Source organism: Haemaphysalis longicornis, unplaced genomic scaffold, assembly GCF_048455015.1.
Source record: "Haemaphysalis longicornis isolate Haplotype H1 unplaced genomic scaffold, Haemaphysalis longicornis Haplotype H1 scaffold_12, whole genome shotgun sequence".
Lineage (NCBI taxonomy): Eukaryota > Metazoa > Arthropoda > Arachnida > Ixodida > Ixodidae > Haemaphysalis > Haemaphysalis longicornis.
In genome coordinates, this window is record NW_027526225.1 from 109,167,485 (window position 1) to 109,175,719 (window position 8,235).

The window sequence follows — 8,235 nt, forward strand, 5'->3', positions numbered from 1 at the left end:
CCCCGCTACAACGTTTATAGAACCACGCCACCCAACACCACGAGCGTTCCAAGTGGAACGTGGAACCTATCTAGTGGAACCTTTCGTTGCTGTTGCCGTTAGATTTTTAAATGCAGAGCATTTCTTTAACTCACGATGTCACCCGGCGTTGTCGGCGTGCCTCGGCGTCCGCAACAGCCGTTCCAGGTGCGCCCTCTCCCCCACTCCTCCTCTCCCGCATCACGCTACCCTTCTCGCTGTCAACAACAGGTCCGCACCCCTCCCCCTACACTATATAAAAAATAATACTTACCGGCGCCTGGTTTCGATCCCACGACCCTGCGGGCGGAACGCAAGGTACATGGTGCTCTACCCACTGCGCCACAAAGCCGACACAGAATGGAAGGCTACGAACGCGCCTTATATCCTTGACTCATTCAAACTACGTCAAGAAGCTGCTGATACAACGCATTCACTACCTGTGGGAGGAACGCGAGGTACATGGTGCTCTTCCCACTGCGCCACAAAACCAACACAGAATGAAAGGCTACGAACGCGCCTTATATCCTTGACTCATTCAAACTACGTCAAGAAGCTGCTGATACAACGCATTCACTACCACCAACTCCCCAAACACTAAACGTTAACGCAATACACCCACCCCTATGCGACGCATTTACTCGAGTCCCCCTCGCGGGGAGATGGACCCTTTTTTATGTGCCACCAGGAGGTGTCGCGGGCAACAGCAGGCGACGTTCATCTTAAGCGCAGAAAAAAACAGGGACACAGTAGACAAGGACAAGCGCTACTTCCAACTGAATTTTTTGAATCAAGGTGAAATATATAGCAGCAAAAATACAAGAGACACAGAAAAGGTTACAATTATACACAGATTAAAATAACGAAATCGCTTGCCGCTGTCCCACACCTGTCACCTAGTAATTACCACGACCAGTTTTTTTTAAAAAAAGCTTCCTCCTTATCGGACAAGGCTACTGATGTCGTGCTGACACACTCAAAATCACCTAGTTGCATTTCAGCTGCCTCTACTATCTCACGCGTGCGCTGATCACAGTCGTGAAACAATTTCACAGAGTTTTTAAAGTATGGTTCACACTTGGGGCATTCACCGCAGTGAGTCGACAGGTTACCATCCTTTCTTTTGTGTACGTTATTTTGATGCTCACGTAACGTGGAGTTGACGCACCGTGCCGTCTGCCCTACATATACCCTTCCGCAGGCTAACGGAACACGGTACACAACCCCTCTATCACACTTTACGTACTTGTTTTGGTCTCCAACGTTGCAACCACTATGTTCTTTTTGTACAGGACATGTATCTCTGCAAAGCCTCTTGAGCTTGATTGGTGCGGACATTACAACGCGAACCCCAGCCCTCTGCCCTATTTTCTTTAGCCGATGTGCGATACCGTGCAAATACGGTATAACTGCCGTCTTACGGCGCTCGTTGCAGTTATGCTCATTTGTTTCGGCCGCTTTTATTACCTGTTTCTCACGCCTGTGGACAGCCTCAACGACTGCCACAATGACGTGTTCAGGATACCTTTGACCATCTCTGCCCAGAGACCTGCGCCTCCACAGCGCTCTGCACGTGATGGACACAGGATTTCTTTAGAGCATTGCTGAAGCACATCGTTGCTACTGAGCGTTTCACCAGTTTGGTGTGTGCAGAGCTAAACGGCAAGAGGGGCTTCTGGATGCGGGGTGCGTAACTCCAGCAAACCTGGTTGTCCGAAAACATGAGGCTCATGTCCAAGAACTTCAGCGCGTTACCTTCTGGTACTTCGTGAGTTATCTGAAGTGGTTTCAGGCAATCTTCGAAAACTGCCAGTGTTGATCTCACATCATTGTCAAAGCTAGACGCACCCCTACGAAGGAAAATCAAGAAATCATCCACGAACCTGTACACTTTGACGACATTGGTTGACATCAATCTACCCCCCAGCACCCGGTCGATCAGGCCCAGAAAAAGATCGCTCAGCACTGGAGCAACACAAGACCCTATACAGACACCCTTTTTTTGTATGAAGGTTTTGCCACAGCAAATCGTTGCCAAATTGGTTTTCGTCCTTAATGTTCTATTTGGTTAGCCCATGTTGATTTAGAGATTAGAATTCGGCTCCACAGGAAAATGGAGGACATTTCGGCCTTAGTCACATTGCATGTGGCAAAGGCCTATGACAGCGTAGAATATGAAATCTTGCTGGAACGTTTGATGGCCTGTAATGTACCTCCATACATTATGGCATGGCTACAGGAGTTCTTGCGAGGGCGCGAATTTTTTGTACAGATGGCAGACTCAAGCCCTACAACTTTCCAACGACCAGATGTGTCCCTCAAGGATCCGTTCTCTCACCAATTCCCTTCAATATTTGAATCAGTTGAATCTCGCGTGACAGCGAAGTAACTGTCTATGTTCATACAGATGACATTGCGTTCTATGCATGTGATGACGACCTCCAGTGTCGTTACCAACGGCTCCAAAGCTATCTCGATACTTTGACTTTGACTAGATGGCTCCAAACCCTTCCCTTAGCACTAAACGTAAAGAAATGTTGCGTGTTATTTTTTCCTTTACAGTACAACGTGTCAATTTCTCTTGCATACCAAAATCAGATCATTAAACAAGTGAATACGCTGAAATACCTCGGTGTTATGTATGATCCCTCTTTGAGTTGGTGTTCCCACATCGAATCTACACTTTTAAAAGAAGAGCGGGATCTTGGTTGACTCAGAAGGCTTGCGCGCAGAAAATCAGGGATGCGTCGAGAATGGTTGTTCATTTTGTACAAATTGTACGTTCGTCCAATACTAGAATTTGGCTGTGCACTCTATTGTCGTACTGCTGCATATAAATTACGTCCGCATTTGTTTGCTTGAAAAACGTGCCCTGCGCGTACTTCTTGCGTTGCCTAGATTTGTTGCTGACACTGTGCTATACCTAGAGGCTCAAATTCTATCATTGGAGACGCGCTTCCAAATGTTGTCAGTAAAAACATACCTGAGGGTGGTACGCTCCCCGATTGGAAAAGAGCAGGCCATATTTTTACAACAACCCCTTACCTTCTTGACGACGACATGGCCTAGGTTTATACACCCTCACCTCCTGTTTGTCAATTCAATTCTTTCCTATACTGGCGTTGACTTCTTTTCCATTGAACCATTATCGACTGGGGATACGCTAGTGCTTGTTCATGCCGACAACATATTCCCAAAGAATGCCAAGCTGCTTTCTAGGCGTATCCTACAGTGCATTTTAGGAGAACACATTGCTCCTTATCCACATCATGTGGTTATTGCCACTCATGGCTCGCCATATGAATCCAAATCAACGGTTGGAATTTGTTCTTTTGATCTACATTGGACTTTTTCTTTTACCTTGGCCGATTACACTCCCATACTTGAGGCAGAACTATTGGCCATAGCTCTGGCCATAAAAAGAATTCCTAGCTCTGTATCTCTGTATGAAATTTTCATAACTGACTCCCTATCTCTTTGCACTGCTTTTGTCAAACCTGAACATTTTATTCATCTAAAAACATTTCGCTACTTTTTTCCTAAGCACATCGTATCTCTGTACGTGTTGTGTGGTTGCCTGGACATACATGTATTCTGCTCAATGAGAGGGCGGACTGATCATTGGGTTTCGCCATAGGGGTCCCGATACTAAATGTTTGTCCAAATCTCGCAGCTATAACAGTGGCACGTCATCGTAGATATTTCTTACTCAGGGGGTGGTCCAATGCTATCCTCCATAGACTAGAGTATGCTCAAATGAATTCATCGTTTTGTGTTTCCCGCCAGTGCGAATTGGCCCTCGCAGGCATGAGGTGCCGCCTTCCAAAATTAACCCTATATTTGAACAGGTCAGGATTGGCAGTACCAGACGCATGCTTCCTTTGTAATCAATCAGAATCATTAGAACACTTTTTGTTTGAATGCTGCCGTTTCACACATCAAAGGAGGAGCAGGAGGAGATAGCCTTTATTACATTAGGAAGACACTAGGTCAAGTGGGGGAAGTGGGAGTAGAGGGTGGGATATTCGAGGCTTGGGATATCTTGAAAATAAACCGTTCAAGTTGAAGCTGGTTGGCTCCTTACGAAGGCGGAAGAGGCCACGTGGGGTGAGGAGAGCAGGCTCACGGCTCTAAACTGCTCGCGCTAGACCGCTTTCTAGAGAGTAGTGCGCAATTAAAGTCAGCGTGGAGGGTTCCAGTGTTCGAGGGTCGATGTATGAGGAGGAGGCATTTGGAGGAGGCTTGAAGTTTCTGTAACGCGTAAATTTTGGACAGTGCCAAATTAGGTGCTGGAGATTGGCGGGTGTGAGGGGGGCGCAGAAGGGACATGGAGGCGGCAGGGATGGGGTGTACCATTTACGGAATATCTCTGGAGTTAAGCTAGCATTTGCAAAATATTTGTTCATAAAAATTTCGGCTGATCTTGGGAGCGGGGGTAGAGCAGATAAAAAGCCGGTTGGAGTGAGTGTCTTGAGGCGGTCTTTTTAGGGGCGAAGCTCCTTAAGGCGTGGGTCTGTCCATCCTCGACGTATGTATGTAGCCACCTCTAGTTTAGTTCTTGGATTGTTTACTAGATGGCGTGGCTACCTCTAGTTTAGTTCTTGGATTGTTTACTAGATGGCGGTACTTGTATATGATGAAAAGATGCGCTTGGATTGTTTACTAGATGGCGTGGCTACCTCTAGTTTAGTTCTTGGATTGTTTACTAGATGGCGGGGAGCGTTGTAATAAAATCCGTTCGCTGTTGGCGCGCGCTCGGAGTCGCCCGATGGATAAGGCTGCAGATGTGCGAGCCCGCGAGGCAGAAGGGCTCCGTGAACCTGCGTGACGCCGCCGCCAAGATCCTGCCGTACGAGAGCGTGAGGCCGAAGCGTGTCGTCTGGCTGCGCGACGACGCCGCCAAGATCCCAGCGTTCGAGAACGAGAGGCCGAAGCGTCACGGCAACGGCGCGAGGACCCTGCCGTACGCGAAGCGGCACGGCTGCGGCGCGAAGAGGATCTCCAAAACGTCAGAGAACGGGAAGCGGCGAGAAAGCGCGCGTATCGGCAGGCAGACCCCGATGCAGTGAGAGCTCGTGAGGCGTCTGCAAAACGCATCAGGCGAGCTCAGCCCCAAGGTGCCGACGCGCGGTTTAAGCGAGACTTTCTAGACGTTACGTTCGGACACAGATGTAGTGGGCGAACTTTCACTGAAGAGTCACGGTTTTACCGATGATTTCCCCTCAGGAGCTTCGCCCACTCATCATCATTCACCCCGTGGATATGCATTGAATTTTTTTTGTCTTTTTTGTACCGTAGAATCTGTATGGCTGGCGGTAATGACTCAGGAGGCGGAGGAGCCAAGTCGGGTAGCAGCGGAGGACTGGAGGTTATGCACTCCCGTGCAGCCGAGTGAGCTGCCTGGTTCCCCGGTGAGGACTCCTCGTGTACAGGCGACCAGTCGATGCGAAGATGGATGCCGCTAGATTTTAGGATGGAGATCTGATGCAGGATTTTGTTGGCAATGGGATTGGTCGATGTGGGACTTTGTAGTGTCTTTAGGGCTTCGAATGAGTCCTTCAGGATGCGTACTTGTGAAGGGACGGAGGAGTGAAAGTCGAACATGAGGAAGTCGATGGCTTGAATGATGGCATGGAGTTCCTCTTCCAGAATGGTAGCACATGGAATATTAAGGGTTCGTTTGCCTTGGATGGAGGGGAGATCAGGTGATGTCCATGCGGTGCCAACTAGTGGATTAGCTATGCTTGCGTCGGTGTAAATATCAATTTCTTGGGGGCGTTTACTGTTCCGGAGGGCGTTGATGCGGGCTGCGCGGACGGGGTGGGCGTTACGCGGGACGGGATGGGTGGCTGTAGAGTCCGTGACAGAAGGGCGGTTCCAGGGAGCCAAAGGCGGTGGGATGTCGTTGGGTTGTAACGGCTTCAGATTGTCCCAGGCGATGATGGAGACACCTTGATAAGTTAATGAGCGTTTATGAAGGGATTGATGTACTTGCTCTTGAATGATATTTTCCAAAGGGGGAAGAGCAACTGCAGCTTGCAGGTTCTCAAGACGAGTATGTTTGGGTAGTCCACTGATGGTGCGAAGGGTGGCTCTGTGCAGATTTTGAAGTATTCTCATGTGCGTTTTGTTAAGGTCGTAGGATTGGTCTGCGTAAGTTATAGTACCAATGGCGACAGCTTGTGCTAATGTTCAGTTCAGTTTATTCCCAGAAGCATCTGGACGACTTCCTGGCTAAAAGCTGCTCGAGCAGCTTGACAAAGGCGCAGGAAGCCGTTACAAGGCATGGAGGACGGACCACGTAACAAAGATGTAATCATAACTAACAGAAAAACAAAAAACAAAAATAAAACACGATTTCAATTTAACAAATCAGTTCTACAAATTTCATCAAAGATAATCAAAATTAGATGAAGGAAACACAGATTAGAGAAACAGGCCACGAACAGAATGAATAGTTTATATTATCAATAGGAGATTCAAGCACACTGTAAATAAAAATTAAAAATAATACGCTAGAAATATGTAGGAAAAAACATGATTCAGAACACAGTGCATAATCGATTCCAAACACACAGTAAACATACAATAGGACAGAAAATACAGAAGTAAAAACCAGTTAGGTTCAGTTACAATAGGCCAGGAATACAGAAGTAAAAACAAGCTAGGTTCAGTTACGATTGCAGGATGTATGTTCGAAGTTGTTTTCTACTGTACCCAGAAGTATGTTGGTGTCTATTTAGTGTCAAGGGAACATTATGAGATAATGACTGAAACTTGTAATTTGTACGAAAATGTGGTATAGCCCATATATCGGTGCAGCGTGTTTTAACAGTCGATGAGTAATGTTGTAATGATGCAAGAGGTAATTAACGATTTGAGGTGAGGAGCAATTAAAGATCTGTAATAATCGAAACTCATACATTTTATCGGCGCGAAGTACATTATTCACTAGAAATGCCTCTTTTGTCGTGTCGGTGCGTTTAAGATTTGATATTTGTCGTATTATTCTTTTTTGTATAGTGACAATCCTATTCATATTTCTTTTAGTTGTGGTAGCCCAAACCAGGTTGCAGTAATTTATGTGTGAGTAAAATAAAGCATAGTAAATTTGAAGCTTTGCTTGCTGCGGAAGAATACTACAGCAGCGCGACAGTACCCCTGTCACTGCAGATAACTTTTTACTAAGAGAATCAATGTGAGTGTCCCAATTCAAGTTTGAAGAAAAATATACCCCTAGAATTTTGTGGTCACTGACAATTTCCACAGGCTGATGTTCATAACTAAGGTGGTAAGACGAGGAAATTTGTTTGTTTTTAGCACGGAATATGATGGCCTTGGTTTCATTGGGATTAATTTTGAGTTTATTTATTTTGGACCACAATGATATCTTATTGAGAAGTTCATTGCATTTTAAAATTATCCGATCTAAATTAGAACCAGAGACTGTAAAAGTGGTATCGTCGGCGTAGATCATAAATTTAACTTCGGGATCAATCAGGACAATGTCATTTATATAGGTATTGAATAACAGTGGACCCAGTATGCTACCCTGAGGTACACCGTGAGTAACAGGAAGGAAGAGCAAGCCTTCTGGCTTGCTCCACCAAATTTGTTCGACAGGCGACGTATGGCATGTTGAAATGTTTTCCATTTAGGTTTGAGTTGTTGTAGCCATATTTTTGTGTCCGATTGGGATTCCGAGTAATCGCATGGGTTGGAAACTAGCGGTTATAGGGGTACCGGTGAGAAGAAGAGTTAGAGGATTATAGTGCGGAGGGGGTTTGTGGCCAAATACGGGTAAGAATTCGGTTTTTTCAGGGGCCAATTCGAGACCAAGAGTGGCCAAGGAGCATTCAAGGCTATTTACTGCGGCTTGGAGTTCGCTTTGCATGTCTTCCGGGCATAAAAAGTCGGCTGATTCAGTCCATATGGTTACGTCATCAGCATATATTGTGAAGCGGGCAGCAGAGTCACGCTCGAGATTTCGAGCTACCCTCGCCATGGCGAGGTTAAATAGGATCGGAGAAAATATGGATCCCTGAGGTACCCAGCGGTCAAGGTAGTATGTGCGAGGACTCCAGCCTGGGTGCGATCCTTGAATTCGTATTGGACGAGCGTTCAGGAAGTTGCGGATCCAGATTTGAGCCCGGGCGCTTGGGTAGGCGTGTGCCAGTTCTTCTAGTATGGCGGATTGGCTGACGCGATCAAAAGCCT